The sequence below is a fragment of the Coffea arabica genome, chromosome 9e (assembly GCF_036785885.1).
Source record: "Coffea arabica cultivar ET-39 chromosome 9e, Coffea Arabica ET-39 HiFi, whole genome shotgun sequence".
NCBI lineage: Eukaryota > Viridiplantae > Streptophyta > Magnoliopsida > Gentianales > Rubiaceae > Coffea > Coffea arabica.
Window position 1 is genome coordinate 15,577,459 of NC_092327.1, and position 16,487 is coordinate 15,593,945.

Genomic DNA, 16,487 nt, shown 5'->3' on the forward strand with positions numbered 1-16,487 from the left:
CACGCTTCATCAAATTAGATAATATCACATTATTTGGATGACCTAATCGCCTATGCCAAACGTCAGCCTTATTTTCAACAATCATAGAGGCTAAAGATAAAGGTGTAGGAATAGCAAATTACAACAGAAATAATCTTCCCACTTTAGGCCCCCTTGCGATCACCTTCCCCGTCATCTGATCCTGCACACGACAACCATCACGAGAGAAGTTGACATTGCAGTTATCATCCACCAACTGACCAACAGAAATTAAACTAGTAGACAACTTAGGAGCGACAAAAACATGACGAAAAGAATGTCCAAGATCACAAATGGCTGTAATTGGAAGATTACTACCATTAGCAATCTGTATATTTTTTCTACCAGTATACTGCTGCAAATTCTGTAACGAATCAGCAGAGCCGGTCATATGATTGGATGCTCCAGAATCAACAGACCAAGTAGAAAAGATTGTCTTACCTTGGCCCTGAAGCCCAAGGGCAGAAAATGCTGTGAGAATCATCTGTTGGACCATTTCTGGAGTAAGAATAGCCTGATTGGTGCTTGTGGTTGTAAGTGGAGGACCAATAATAGTAGGATCTGGAACTGCAGCGCGAAAAGCTTGAGTTCGCCTGTTTTCTGGTCGTGTAGGACAGTCCTTGATAATATGTCCATTCTGTTTACAGTAATTGCAAAATTTCTTACCACAATTGCTAGCAATATGTCCAAACTCCTTGCAGCTGTAGCACTGCATTGATCCCTTTCCTCTATTCCTCCCTTGTGCAGCATAAGCAACATTGACAACTTCTGATGTCCTTCCAGATGCACTTAGAACAGATTGTGTAGCCAATCGCTATTCTTCCCGTAATAATTCACCAAGACAAACATCCAAAGAAGGAACCGGATTTCGATTCAGCAATCCACCCCAAGTAACCTCAAATTCTGATCTCAGTTTCATCAAAAATTGATCACGCATGCTAACTTCATGAACCTGTTGAAGGCTGCCTAAGGCCTCCTTAGGTACCTAAGAGTAGATAAGACTAGAATATTCGCTCCATAAATTAATAAATCCAGAATAATATTGCTCAATAGAGAGATTACCTTGACTGAAGGTACTAATCTCGTGTTCAAGCTGAAATCATCTTGCAGTATTATTCTGATGATATATGCGCTGCAGATAACCCCACATCTCCCTAGCTGTACCAAATGAACGCAAATTGTTCACCATATGAGCTTCAATGGAAGCTAAAATCCAAGAAATAATTCTAGCATCCTTTGCCTCCCATTGACCAAGTTCTTTCTCATTTTCGGGAGCAGGAGAAGTCCCATCAATGTGACCCCAAAGCTCCTTCCCTTTCAGAAACATTCTGAATTGAAATTCCCAGGCTGCATAATTCTTTCCTGTAAATTTGATAGCCGAAGTCTCTGTAGGTGAGCTTCCAAAAGAATTCTCAATAGACATTCATAAAAATGAGAAAGAAAAAATTCAATGCAATTTTGAAATCACAAAATTGAATGAAAAAAAATCTCAAAGCCAAAATGTTGATTAGAAATTAATCAACCCAGAAAACTAAATGATTCAAATATTCAGCTATGGATTCAAGAGACTAGCTCTGGCACCATGACAATTTCTGAGTAAATTGGTTGAATGCCCATTTACTTGATGATCATTTCCCTTAAATAAGAATTTCTGTACAATCTATTTTAGGTAGTCATCTATACATAGCTAATTACAGTTAATGTCCTAATTACTAATATTCTATTCTAGGTAAGTATATATACACAATTAATGAACAAATCTTGGGCATGATTTATGCCATAATCTTTGCTACAATTTCTGCCATCATCTTACGCCATAATCTCTACCATTGATAGTGGAAGTGATGGACAAACGGTTATTGAGATCAGCAAGAGGATGGTTCAAGGGAAATGTATGCACTTCCATATATGTGAACCATGGTGAAGGTATTTCTTATAGTATGTGTTACTGTGCTTGTGCAATTGAGCGTGCTTTTGTCTGCTTTTCCTTCATAACATTTAGTGCCTGAAATATTCCATTTAGTTAATCTGATATAGTTCAAGGATGAACTACGTTTGTTTCTGTCATCATATCCTGTGTTGCATGTTGAAGTGATAGACTCATTTTGTAGTGAAGTATTTGCAAATTATTAATAAGCCTGTCAGTGCTTGAAGTTGTAGAGGGTGAATTTGTTCAAGCTCTTCATGGTTTATCTTTGCTGCCTTTGGAGATGATGATTAAATGAGATATTGATTCTTGTACTTTCATGAACCCAAGGTGTAGATTTTGGAAACCATACTATGCTGATAGAACAACTCCAATCCTTTTGTTTATGTTTTATTGAACTTTTGATCTTGGTTTGTCTACATATTTGCAACACGCCTTGTGCAGTTGAGTCACTTTTCTGAGTTCATCGGCAGCCAACACTATTGTTTGTGGCTTTATTCTTACATTCTATGGCTTTTATCTGCTTCTCCTATTTTTTTTTCCCTATTTTGCACTTCAAGCAAGGATAGTTCATTTTGTTGAACCCTGGATAAGTGCAGCAAAAACTACTTTAACTTTGTTTGCTTTACTTTGATACGGTTGATGGTGAAAGTATTTTAGGGTATCAATTATTTCTAGTTTATGTGTGTCTTCAATTACATATGATGATATCTCTCACTAAGTTGAATTGTTTACCTTTTGATCAGGTCAGCTGAAGGAAATCAAAAATTGCATTTTGGGTCAATTTGGAATGAGCACTGACAATTTCAAAGCCGTGAAAGATCCAAACACTGGTTCATGTTCTATTTCATGTCAGTGCTAATATCTTTTACAAACTTCACATATGTTCTTTAGTTTCTGGAGCTATGGATCAAATGGACTGAACTCTTAAAAGAGGATGAAGCATTCTCGTAGTGTTGATCTCAGCTGTATGATTATGTTTGTACATATAACTTGAGAAAAAGAAATCGATGTGGTTTTTGCCATAATGTGTTATAGGTAGACTTAAAGTTTCACTTTACTGGAAGTTTCTTACAGTTGCTTGTCTTTAGTACCTTTCCGTTTCTTCTGGAAATAGGTGGAGTTATCCATGGTTTCAATAATGTTTTGGAGGGCATCTGAAATTTTCTTTTTTGGGAAAATGGCCAAATTCATCCCTAAACTTTTCATTAGTGCTGATTTAGTCCCTAATTTTTATTTCTGGCCAATTTGGAACATGAGTATATGTTGCGATTCTAATTAAGGACTTCTGTGGCGGTGCCACCTCATAAAAGCACCTGATAGAAGTCTTTTTCACTGATGGAAGGACTTCAAGTTTGGAAACTTCAAGTATGGATGTTAATATAACCAAGTAAAACAGAAAAAAAATCATTAGTTTTTGGGGTATTTTAATATTTAAAACTTTTTGAGATAGTTTAAAAATTTTTATTTTAATTTCTTTCCTTACCTTTCCCCCATCCCTACCATTGTCACTACTCTCCTCTCTGCCACATGTGAAGACTCGCAAAATTTACTTATTTAAATTTCCTATTTCTAGCTTATTTAATTATTTATTTGGCCATTTACTCAGAATATTTTATTTTGACCTTTTATTACTCAATTACATAGAATAATAGCTCACATGTATTTTTAAAGTGACTCGTTTCAAAATTTAATTTTTGGAAGCTCGTTAAGTGAGAATAGCGAATACGCGTTTGGAGACAATAACCGATTTGAGAGTACTATGAGCTTGAAAAATTGGAGACTTACACACTAGTCTTAAAATAGGTATTTTTATGTTTAACTACTCAAGTAATAGTTAGTGATACTATCGTTATAAGAATTTCGTGAAAATTCCACTCTACCGCGCACAAATTGGAAGTACGCGTTTTTACCCGCGCAATTTAATTGAGGGACTTTAGACCCTTATTTTTAGACCATTAAGAGTGAATAATAATAGCAGGAATACAAGTGCATTAGAGGTTTAGTGCACAAGTGAAACAAAGTCGAGAGGAATCGAGCACGAAACGCGCGCGTACGCGCGGGAGAGGGAGTTGACTTTTGAACCAATTTAGAGCCACACATTTTAGCTTCTCTTCGAAGCTTCATTTGCAGCCAAAACCTCCCTCTCTCTTGCTCTAAGACAGCCGGCCATCCAAGGAGAAAAACAACCAAAGTTCTTCATTTTCCTTCATCAATCCTTGCTTCAAATCTTCACCAAATCACCTCAAAATTCACATACACTTTGCTTACCACTTGGAGATCACCTCAAGCTAGGAAAAGGGGCTTGCTCTCACGGTTTTTCTGGAGCTAAAAGGACCGAAATTTCTACCTTGATCATCTAAGAAAGTAAGTGATGATCAACCTCTCAAATCTTGACTTATGAAAGTTATATTGCACTTATAAGCTTATATATTCATGTGAGTAGCTTTATTTATATTGGAAATTTGGTGTGTGGGCTCTATGAAATTCCACAATGGCTTGGTAGACTGATTTGATGATATATGATGCTATTTATGTTGGATTAGTGCTTAATCTTGTGGAAATATGTTGGGTTGTGAAGGAAAAATTCAAAAGGAGAGAGTTGAGCAAAAGTGACAAATCTGCCCTTGTTATTTCCGTGACCCTTAGTGCATTTTTTTTGTGGTTCAATTGACTTGTTTATGATGTATACATGTTGTGTGAGTTGTGTGGAAGGTTTCCACAAAAAATTACGTGATTTGGATGATTAAATGTTGAGTTTACGAAAATTTGTCAAAGCTGGAAATGAGTCCCGTATTACTCTGGCAGTGTTTTTGTTTCGGTCATAACTTTTTACTACGATGTCAAAATTGAGTGCGGCATTAGAAACTAGACACTTCCAGTTTTTCAATGGTATAAAATGCATGCCCTGATTCCACCTGAGTGAACCATACCAATCGTTTGAACATGACTGCCCTGTTTCGCTGATTCACTGGAGTGTAGGTCATGAGCTGCAACTAGATGCTCGAATATGGGCTAGTTGTGGACAGATTTTTAAAATGATTCCTTCTATGAATGTTTATCCTTATGAATGTTGTTTCCAAAGCCACCGACCACGCTCAATTCCAAGTTGAATTGAGTGAGTTGTGGCCGAAGTTCGAAACTGATTCAGTGGTTGAAAACCCTTTTTTGACTAGTAAATGCCTAAATCTTGATTGGGACTTGTTATTTTGAAATTCTTGGCGTTGATTGCCTACCAAATGTATCTTGGATGTTTCTTAGACATTGTCTACACAAATGGACCGTGTTTGAGACATATTGTTGGCCAAACGTTTTGAAAACGGAAAACGGAACCACAAAGCAGTTTTGTCTTGGAAGTTCTTGGAGCTTTAATGATTTTGTTAACCGACTTCCCGTACGTATTTTTCTATGAAATTTGACAGAGGAAAAGCCCTTATATTGTAGTATAATTATACTAAATTTGGTACCACTCCGAGTCCATTTCGAAGCTCAAACAAAGTCCCGAAATACGTGATTTAAACCTGGAATTTGCTTAACAGTTTCACTTTTGCAGCAACTTTGAGCTACCATATCTTGGTACCCAAAACTCCAATTCTTGTTCCGCTTGTTGTGTTGAAAACTTTGATTGTAACTCTAATTGAGTTCCAAATTTCAAAGGCTAGTTCACATTGTGTGAATTTTGCCGAATTTCCAAAATTTGCCAAAAATCAACCCAAATCTGTCTTAGCATTCCAAAACAGCCACTTTGAGCTAAATTTTGAATATCTTTCATTTGGAATCATGGAAAAGTGTCTTCTAGGAACTTTTAGTACCTTGGAAGAAGTTTCCAGCGGTACCAAGTTTTCCAATTTTGGACTTGTACAGAGTGAGATACGATTTTTCAAAGATTGCTCGACAAATCTGAAATTTCCAAACTTAAAGCAAATTGAGGGTTTCGAACTCTCTATCTCCTTTGATATTGCTAGACCGTTGTATACTTGATTTCAAAGATGAAAAAAAATCAGATTTTTCTTGTGTTTTAAAATCCCATTTTTTTTTAGTCTCGATTTACGAGTAATTAAGGCTCATTTTCGTGAAATTTTCTTAGATTGTACAAGTGTACAATCTTCCTTCATAATTGGGGTTTATAAGTGATAGTTCATTATTAATTGCTCAGGCACTCAAGAGGACCTCCAAGAGAATCTCATGGGAGACGCCTAATCAATCGCTTGTACTTGCTACTTGAAACACTCGGTGAGTGTCAAGTGTATGAGTACTTGATACATGCTTAACTGTTATAAATGATTGGAGATTTTGAAAATGGAGTCGAGTGTGTACTTTACCGCACTCGTTCTCATTTGAAATGAATGGAATGAAATGTTTTGAATGAAATGAATGATTGAATGATATTAAATGATTGAATGAAATGAAATGGTATGCTATGGCTGCATACGTCGCTGGAGTGAATCTCCTTGACTCACAAATGAACATGGGGGACGCCCAAATCTCACTGGCTAACCTTGGACTTGAGCCGGCATGGGTTTGGTCGGGCTCCTTGGTGAACCATGAGAAAATATAAGTTTGACCTATTGAGAGGTCTTGCTTGGCATACTCAAGCAGTATCGTCTCAAACAAACGACAGACGGGTCCGATACAGGGGTATGTAAGGTGAAAGGGGACATGATAAGTGAAGTTCTACGGACTAAACCTACCCTGTTGACGGAGTGTCAACTAGTGGAGGTTTGTGATCGTGCAAGTGAAAAATAGCTCCTGAGATCTCCTATATCCTTGAATTATTTCTGTTTACTTTTCTCGCTCGAATTGTTAATTATTGCAATATTATTGCTCTACTTGTAAATAGGGATTGTTACTTGAACAACGTGCCTACATGTGTGTTCTTGGCCTCGCGAGCGTTTTGCTCACCCTGTAGATTTGTTTTCCTTAACAGGAAAGGATCTGGAATGGACCTCGGAGAAACCCCTTTCGAATGTACTTTTGTATTAGGGTTTTTCAATGTACTTGGCTAGACTCTGGATTATTGTATATTTTGAAAACTTGATGTAAGGATTGGATACTTGACGTATTTTGGAACTCGTGATGTAAGTTTGAATGCTATTTATGGGAGTGACCTCCCTTTCTTACTTATATCATCGTGATGGCTGGTATTTCATTAAACTTGAATGGGAATTGTCTTGAGTTCTGGCGAGAGCTAGGCAGGCGTCCTGCGGATACCCTTTGGTTCGCCTTAGGGAGAAGTGGGGGCGTCACAGTTGGTATCAGAGCGCTAGGTTAGAGATCTATATGGGTGACATATTAGAAACTCTACCTTTAAGATTTGAGATAGGACGACTAAGTCATACCTTAAGTGATATTTGGGCAAACTAGTGACTAAGTTAGGCATGCCCTAGGTGACATCCGAGCGAGCTAGAGATTAAGTTTCTAACCCGAAAAGTGTGATTGTTTTGCAGGGATGAAAAATGGAAACGAAGCCCTAGCAGCTAATGGGAATGGCCATGCGAATGGTCATGTAGAGCCTCCTAGGCCTATTTACTACCGAACTCTTGGTAGAGGGGCTCGCGTGCGTTACTCACCTGCCAATAGGTATCCCCGATGTTCGTGTAGGTTGACCTTCACCTACCCAAACCACCTCGTACTAGCTTTGGACGACGAGCATCGTCAGTTGGTGAACCTCAATCGAGATTTACAGGAGGAGGTGGATGAGCTTAGATAGATGGTAGGTGCTCAGGGCGAGAGGATCGCTGAGCTTGAGGAGCTACTGGCTGGCGAGGTGGCTACTGCTGCGGTCACTCGCGAGGAGCTTCAGAGGGTTAGGACCCGACTTGCTAGGGTAGGTGAGGAGGTCCGTGATCGAGCTTCCGGGATCCTGGCCGATGCCACTGAGATGATAAATGGGGTGATGGATATTGTCCAGAGCCCAAATCAGGAGGAGGATCCTGAGGAGGAGATTCTGCCTGGTAGTCCTACTGTGGACTAGGTCCCTAGTGATTGACTCTTTTGACTGGTGTAGCTAGGATTAGCAGGGGTGATACTAAGTGCTGAGGCCATTGTATTTTGCATGACTGTGTGGTCTACTTTTGAGGCACTTGCTTTTACTTTAGTCTTTTGTGACTAAAAGGACTCTTGTGGCACTTACATGCTATATTTTTGTGATCTCCCCTATGATTTGCTAATTGTATGAACTTAAAATGTTAATGAATGTAAATTATTGTTATTTCCAATGTTTCTTGATTGGTTCTCGTTTTCGACTTTTCTCGCATAATTGATTTGTTTCTTACACTGGCACGTCTAGGATAATGGAAGAACTAAGAAGTGGTCGAGGCAGTGGACGAGGGACTAGACAGGCCCAACCTCATGGGGATGACCAGGGATCGGCAACTAGACCGATCCAGGGACAGAAAAATGCAGAGGGAAATCAAGTGGCTGCTGCCATTAATAGGATGACTGATATCCTAGAACGTTTAGTGGAAAGACAAGGTCCTGGACCACTTAACCAAATTGGGGAACAGGATAGAGGAGAGGATAGAGCTCTAGAGAGGTTCTTGAAATTTAACCTGTGACGCCCCGAAAAAAAATGAGTTTGAGAACCCGGAAATTTTCTAATTTTCTAGGGTTTATTTTTTTTTAAACGCCTGCCTTTTCTACATTTTCTTGATTAGAAAAATTCCCCAGATCAAGTTTATGAGCAAATATAGTTTTCAAATGATTTTTCTAGTATCGGTTAGTTTTTGAGAAATTAAAAGCGTATTTTGGACGTGGGATCCGCAAGTGCGGTAAATGCATTATATTTTTGACAACTTGTTGGAATTTTGTATTAAGTGATATTAGTTTACAATGTGTTAAGATATTTGTATTGGAGAGACAAAAAGATAAGTTTTAAACCTAAAGGTGACAAGTGTCACCATTGTATTGGAAATAGCTTATGACTTACTATTCATTTTCTTGACTTTTGACCAATTGCTTAAATATCTCAAAAATCACACAAAATTCATTCTTGTCTTCAACCTCTTGGCCGATTCTCTCTCTAGCAAAGAAGGAAGAAAAACCTCTTCAAAGTTTGGCAATTATCTAGCTCAAATCCTCCAAAACACTTGCTTGATCTAGTTTCTACTCCATAAAATCCCTCCATTTGGTGCTAGTGAGTGATTTGGTGAAGTTTTTTGGAAAAGCTAAGGTGTCCTACAACTCTCCCTCTCTTGTTTACTAGGTGAGTGGTATATGAACTTTCCCCTACACTTAATGAAGCTTGAGTTGTACTTAGTGGAAGCTAAAGTGTTGAATTTTGTGATTTAATTCTTGTTTTTGGATGAAATGGTGAAGTTTACAATTTATTGGTGAATTTTCTGGTTTAATGTGATCATGATGTTGTGGCCTTGTATGATGATTGGAAATGTTATGTAATGAAGCTAGAAGGTGGAAAAAGTGGACAATTGCAACCAATTTTGGGTTTGGAAGAAATTCTGGAAAATTAGGGTTCTTGAAGCTACATTCTGTCCGAAATTTTAGATCATATATAGAGGCCGAATTGGCCTTAGCTCAAAACATGAAAGTTGTAGGAAATGACATTTTAGAGGTGTCTACAAAATTTCAGGTCATTTGGAGTAGTGTAGAGTGATATATGTCGATTTTACTGTTGCTGTTCTGGGTTGATCAGAATGTGCGAACTGCGCTTGTAATCGTCTGTTTTGACTGGAATTTCTTTGGATTTGGATGTTGGTGTCTTCTGATGAAATGTAGCTTGATGTCTTATCTAACATATTCCTTTGGAATCAATGCATTTGGACCTGTATAGACTGAGTTGGACTGATTACAGCATAGTGTGATTTGTAAACCTGCAATTACGGTTCTGGTTTGGTATTCTGCATTTTTGACTTAGTTGTGCTGGGATTTGGACTGAGTGACCTTCTACATTGTTGTAGCCCTGGTTCTTAGCTTCGAAATGGTGGGTCTTACACCCTAATCCGATAATCGTAGTGCAAGTTGTACCATTACCGTAAAATGACGTCAAAACTGTTTTTCTGGTTTTGAGCTTAACTTTCATTTCCGGACTTTTCCCTAGCTTGACTTGTACTAGTACTACTTGGAGCTTGCTGAATGGCTATTGAATGAACTTGTTGTTGTGTGTGTACCTTTGGGTTTGAATGAGGAAATAATGAAGCCATGATGGCTGGAAAAGTTAGCAAATTCAGGGGAAGTGCTGTCCGAACTTTGAAGGGATTTGTTTGCATTGAGTTTGTGATCTAAGACTTGGATTTGAGCAAGGCAATGATATATGATGGATGGATGATTTCTGAGCCGTGGAGGTGAGTGACCCTAAACTATTTCCAAAGTACTTGTGAAATGTTTCTTGCATTATGTACTCGATTGCATATCATGCGTGCTTGCATGTGAGTTCATGACATGATTTGGCTTCAATGAGTTCTGGGAAAGTCTTGTGCTGGACACCAACGTCTCCACCATTTTCGTGAGTTCGTGACATGATGGAGCAAATGGCTCCGGAGCTCAAAAAGGGGCTCCCTCCTAATGTTAATGTTAATGTTAAATGATCTTTTTGAGCGTTGGGTGTTCAAGTGCTGTGATTTCACCGGCTCACGAGAGCACTAAATGTACATTTGATCTCTGAATCATGACATCATCGAAATGATCGAAATGCAACATTGTGAAATATATTTGTTTAATGATTTTACTGGTTACTCGTTGAGCTTCTAGCTCACCCCAAAAATATTTGATTCCCCTCCACAGGGCTCAAAGCGAAGGAAGGACTTGTTGTGCTTATTCACATGTCTGGATGGCCTATATCTTGTACAGTTTGGATTTGGAATCATTTTATGTATAGTTGGGAATTGTTTCCGCTTCGCTTATGACATGTAATTTTTGGAGAATTTGATGTATATTGGAGATTTATATTGTAATATTTGAGTTTTATCTTGCAATCTATTTGAGGACTTTAGTGAACCACTGAGTCTCGACGAGAGCCGGGCAGGCGACCCGCCGAACCCTCTGGTTCGTCCTAGGGGGAGGTGGGGTCGTCACAGTTGGTATCAGAGCTTAGGCTTCAGATCTATGTAGTGTATCCTAGGCTTGAAGTTTAGGATGCCGAACTGTGGGTTTGATTTGACTCTGGAGAGATTTTTGCGGGATGTCTTGACTTGATTGGTAGAAGAGGGAATGTCGAGGATGACATTCTTTTAAGGAGGGGACATTGTGACGCCCCGAAAAAAAATGAGTTTGAGAACCCGGAAATTTTCTAATTTTCTAGGGTTTATTTGTTTTTAAACGCCTGCCTTTTCTACATTTTCTTGATTAGAAAAATTTCCCAGATCAAGTTTATGAGCAAATATAGTTTTCAAATGATTTTTCTAGTATCAGTTAGTTTTTGAGAAATTAAAAGCGTATTTTGGACGTGGGATCCGCAAGTGCGGTAAATGTATTATATTTTTGACAACTTGTTGGAATTTTGTATTAAGTGATATTAGTTTACAATGTGTTAAGATATTTGTATTGGAGAGACAAAAAGATAAGTTTTAAACCTAAAGGTGACAAGTGTCACCATTGTATTGGAAATAGCTTATGACTTACTATTCATTTTCTTGACTTTTGACCAATTGCTTAAATATCTCAAAAATCACACAAAATTCATTCTTGTCTTCAACCTCTTGGCCGATTCTCTCTCTAGCAAAGAAGGAAGAAAAACCTCTTCAAAGTTTGGCAATTATCTAGCTCAAATCCTCCAAAACACTTGCTTGATCTAGTTTCTACTCCATAAAATCCCTCCATTTGGTGCTAGTGAGTGATTTGGTGAAGTTTTTTGGAAAAGCTAAGGTGTCCTATAACTCTCCCTCTCTTGTTTACTAGGTGAGTGGTATATGAACTTTCCCCTACACTTAATGAAGCTTGAGTTGTACTTAGTGGAAGCTAAAGTGTTGAATTTTGTGATTTAATTCTTGTTTTTGGATGAAATGGTGAAGTTTACAATTTATTGGTGAATTTTCTGGTTTAATGTGATCATGATGTTGTGGCCTTGTATGATGATTGGAAATGTTATGTAATGAAGCTAGAAGGTGGAAAAAGTGGACAATTGCAACCAATTTTGGGTTTGGAAGAAATTCTGGAAAATTAGGGTTCTTGAAGCTACATTCTGTCCGAAATTTTAGATCATAGATATAGGCCGAATTGGCCTTAGCTCAAAACATGAAAGTTGTAGGGAATGACATTTTAGAGGTTCCTACAAAATTTCAGGTCATTTGGAGTAGTGTAGAGTGATATATGTCGATTTTACTGTTGCTGTTCTGGGTTGATCAGAATGTGCGAACTGCGCTTGTAATCGTCTGTTTTGACTGTAATTTCTTTGGATTTGGATGTTGGTGTCTTCTGATGAAATGTAGCTTGATGTCTTAGCTAACATATGCCTTTGGAATCAATGCATTTGGACCTGTATAGACTGAGTTGGACTGATTACAGCATAGTGTGATTTGTAAACCTGCAATTACGGTTCTGGTTTGGTATTCTGCATTTTTGACTTAGTTGTGCTGGGATTTGGACTGAGTGACCTTCTACATTGTTGTAGCCCTGGTTCTTAGCTTCGAAATGGTGGGTCTTACACCCTAATCCGATAATCGTAGTGCAAGTTGTACCATTACCGCAAAATGACGTCAAAACTATTTTTCTGGTTTTGAGCTTAACTTTCATTTCCGGACTTTTCCCTAGCTTGACTTGTACTAGTACTACTTGGAGCTTGCTGAATGGCTATTGAATGAACTTGTTGTTGTGTGTGTACCTTTGGGTTTGAATGAGGAAATAATGAAGCCATGATGGCTGGAAAAGTTAGCAAATTCAGGGGAAGTGCTGTCCGAACTTTGAAGGGATTTGTTTGCATTGAGTTTGTGATTTAAGACTTGTATTTGAGCAAGGCAATGATATATGATGGATGATTTCTGAGCCGTGGAGGTGAGTGACCCTAAACTATTTCCAAAGTACTTGTGAAATGTTTCTTGCATTATGTACTCGATTGCATATCATGCGTGCTTGCATGTGAGTTCATGACATGATTTGGCTTCAATGAGTTCTGGGAAAGTCTTGTGCTGGACACCAACGTCTCCACCATTTTCGTGAGTTCGTGACATGATGGAGCAAATGGCTCCGGAGCTCAAAAAGGGGCTCCCTCCTAATGTTAATGTTAATGTTAAATGATCTTTTTGAGCGTTGGGTGTTCAAGTGCTGTGATTTCACCGGCTCACGAGAGCACTAAACATACATTTGATCTCTGAATCATGACATCATCGAAATGATCGAAATGCAACATTGTGAAATATATTTGTTTAATGATTTTACTGGTTACTCGTTGAGCTTCTAGCTCACCCCAAAATTATTTGATTCCCCTCCACAGGGCTCAAAGCGAAGGAAGGACTTGTTGTGCTTATTCACATGTCTGGATGGCCTATATCTTGTACAGTTTGGATTTGGAATCATTTTATGTATAGTTGGGAATTGTTTCCGCTTCGCTAATGACATGTAATTTTTGGAGAATTTGATGTATATTGGAGATTTATATTGTAATATTTGAGTTTTATCTTGCAATCTATTTGAGGACTTTAGTGAACGACTGAGTCTCGGCGAGAGCCGGGCAGGCGACCCGCCGAACCCTCTGGTTCGCCCTAGGGGGAGGTGGGGTCGTCACATAACCCGCCTAAATTTATTGGTGAACCCGATCCTGAGGTAGCGGAGAATTGGTTGGCGAGAATGACCAACATATTCGCCGCTCTAGATTATACTGAGGATAGGCGAGTGAATTTTGCTGCTTTCCAATTTGAGGGAGTGGCTCGTGCTTGGTGGGATGTGGTAAGGAGAAAGTGGGAAAGAACCCAAATCCCTTGGACTTTGGAGAATTTCACGAGAGAGTTTAATGAGAAATTCCTTCCGCCTTTGATCCAAGAAAAGAGGGAGGATGAGTTCATCAAGTTGAAACAAGGGACCCTTAGTGTAGCGGAATATGATGGGAAGTTCACTAAGCTTTCCAAGTATGCCCCTGAATTGGTAACTAATGAGCGAAAACGGATAAGACGGTTTGTACAGGGAGTTAATGTGGAAATCTAGGAGGGCTTAGCCGCAGCCCAAATCTCTACTTTTACTGAGGCTCTAGAGAAAGCACAAAGGATTGAGAGTGCCAGAATGCAAGTTAAGGACTTTCACAATAGGAAGAGAAACTTTTCCAGTCACACTTCTGGACAAGCTTGTAAAAGTGCACAGCCTTCCAAAATGGAAGAGGAATGGGAGGAACAAGGACTGCAGGAGCTTTATCCAGAGGAGGTCGTGGTGGACCGGTTCAAGTTAGGGGAGCGCCTTCTAGTGGATCAGCAATGACCCCTCAATTTACTTGTGGGTACTGTGGTAAACCCAACCACTCTGAGAATGACTGCTGGAGGAAGTCGGGGAAATGTCTGTTTTGTGGGAGTGTCGAACACCAACTCGCAGGTTGTCCAAAGGCACCAAAATTGGGAGGTAATCCTCAGAGGCCAGAAAAATCAACCTCTAAGCAGACTAGTGCTGGAGGGAGCCGACCTAAGGTACCGGCTAGGATTTATGCACTGGATCACCAACAGATACCTGATGCGACTGAGGTGGTTAAAGGTACAATTCCTATTTTTCACTGCTTAGCTAAGATTTGAATTGATCCGGGTGCGACTCATTCTTTTGTAAACCCTAATTTCATGAGTGGAATAGACTTGAAGCCAATTAAGTTATCTTACGACTTGGAAGTTAAAACGCCTACTAGGGATCAAAGTCTAATCGTTAACTTGGTGTATAGAGATTGTGAGATCTGGGTTGGAGAACGGAAATTATTGGCCGATCTGATAGGTTTAGCAATTAAGGGATATGATGAGATCCTAGGAATGGACTGGTTTGCCCGTTACAATGCCCAGTTAAATTGTAAGACAAAGATAGTAGAATTGTGCATTCCGGGAGAGGCAACCCTGAAATTGGATGTAAAAGGTAGATTAGCCTCGTCTACACTTATTTCAGGGATTTGAGCTAGGAAAATATTGAGTAAAGGAGCTCAGGGATATTTGACTTTTCTAATCAACACCCCTAGTGATAAAGTGAATCTGGAAGACATGCTTGTAGTGAAAGATTACCCAAATGTTTTTCCTAAAGAGTTAGAGTCTTTACCCCTGAAACGGGATATAGCTTTTAAGATTGATGTGACTCCGGGAGTAGCACCTATTTCTAAGACGCCATATAGAATGGCTCCGGCTGAATTGAAGGAATTGAAGCTGCAATTGCAAGACTTGTTGGAACGGGGTTTTATAAAGGAGAGTGATTCACCGTGGGGAGTCCCGGTCTTGTTTGTTAAAAAGAAAGATGGGAGTTTAAGGTTATGTATAGATTACCGAGACTTGAATAATGTCACTATCAAGAATAAGTACCCATTGCCCCACATCGATGAATTGTTTGATCAATTGCAAGGGGCGGTAGTATTCTCGAAGTTGGATTTGAGACAGGGTTATTATCAATTGAGAATTTTGGAGAAAGATATACCCAAGACTGCTTTTAACTCGAGGTATGGATACTTTGAGTTTGCAGTGATGCCATTTGGATTGGCCAATGCACCTGCTGCTTTCATGGATTTAATGCATAAGATTTTTTAGCCTTATCTAGACCAATTTGTGGTGGTCTTTATTGATGATATTTTGGTGTACTCTAAGAATGTGAAAGATCATGAGAAGCATTTGAGAATTGTTTTATAAACTTTGAGGGAACACCAATTGTATGCTAAATTTAGCAAGTGTGAGTTTTGATTAGAAGAAATGACTTTCTTGGGACACATAATTTCTAAGTATGGGATTAAAGTAGATCCAAGTAAAGTTGAAGCTGTTTCAAAGTGGAAACGATCGGAAAACCCTACAGAGGTTCAAAGTTTTATAGGACTAGCAGGGTATTACCGGAGATTTATCCAGAATTTTTCTAGGATTGCTGGACCCATGATTGAGTTGACCAAGAAAAGTGGGAAGTTTGTTTGGAGTTCCAAGTCTGGAGAGAGTTTCCAAGAGTTGAAAAAATGTTTGACAAGAGCGCTTGTGTTAGCTTTACCAAATGGAAAGGATAGTTTTGTGGTCTACACAGATGCTTCTAAAGAAGGATTAGGATGTGTTTTAATGCAAAATGGTAGAGTGATAGCATATGCATCTAGGAAGTTGAAACCACACGAAGGAAATTACCCGACTTATGATTTGGAGTTAGCGGTTGTGGTGTTTGCTTTGAAGAAATGGAGACATTATCTGTATGGAGTGACGTTTGAGGTTTTTACTGACCACAGAAGCCTTAAGTATTTATTTTCTCAAAAGGAGCTGAATTTGAGGCAACGTAGATGGATAGAATTTTTAGAAGACTATGATTGCACGATAAAGTAACATCCAGAAAAGGCCAATGTAGTGGCCGATACTCTAAGTCGTCAAGTGCAAGTAGCCGGATTGATGATTAAGGAATTACACTTGTTAGTGAAAATTAGTTATTGGAACCCTAAACCTGAACCAAGAAAAGTAATTTT

The 16,487-nt window shown here is 38.9% G+C and overlaps 1 pseudogene; it reads left to right on the top strand.

The window, feature by feature from the left end:
- Positions 1-7,655, top strand: part of LOC140014614 (uncharacterized) — a 48,779-nt pseudogene extending 41,124 nt beyond the window's left edge.
- The last annotated feature ends 8,832 nt before the right edge of the window (positions 7,656-16,487 follow it).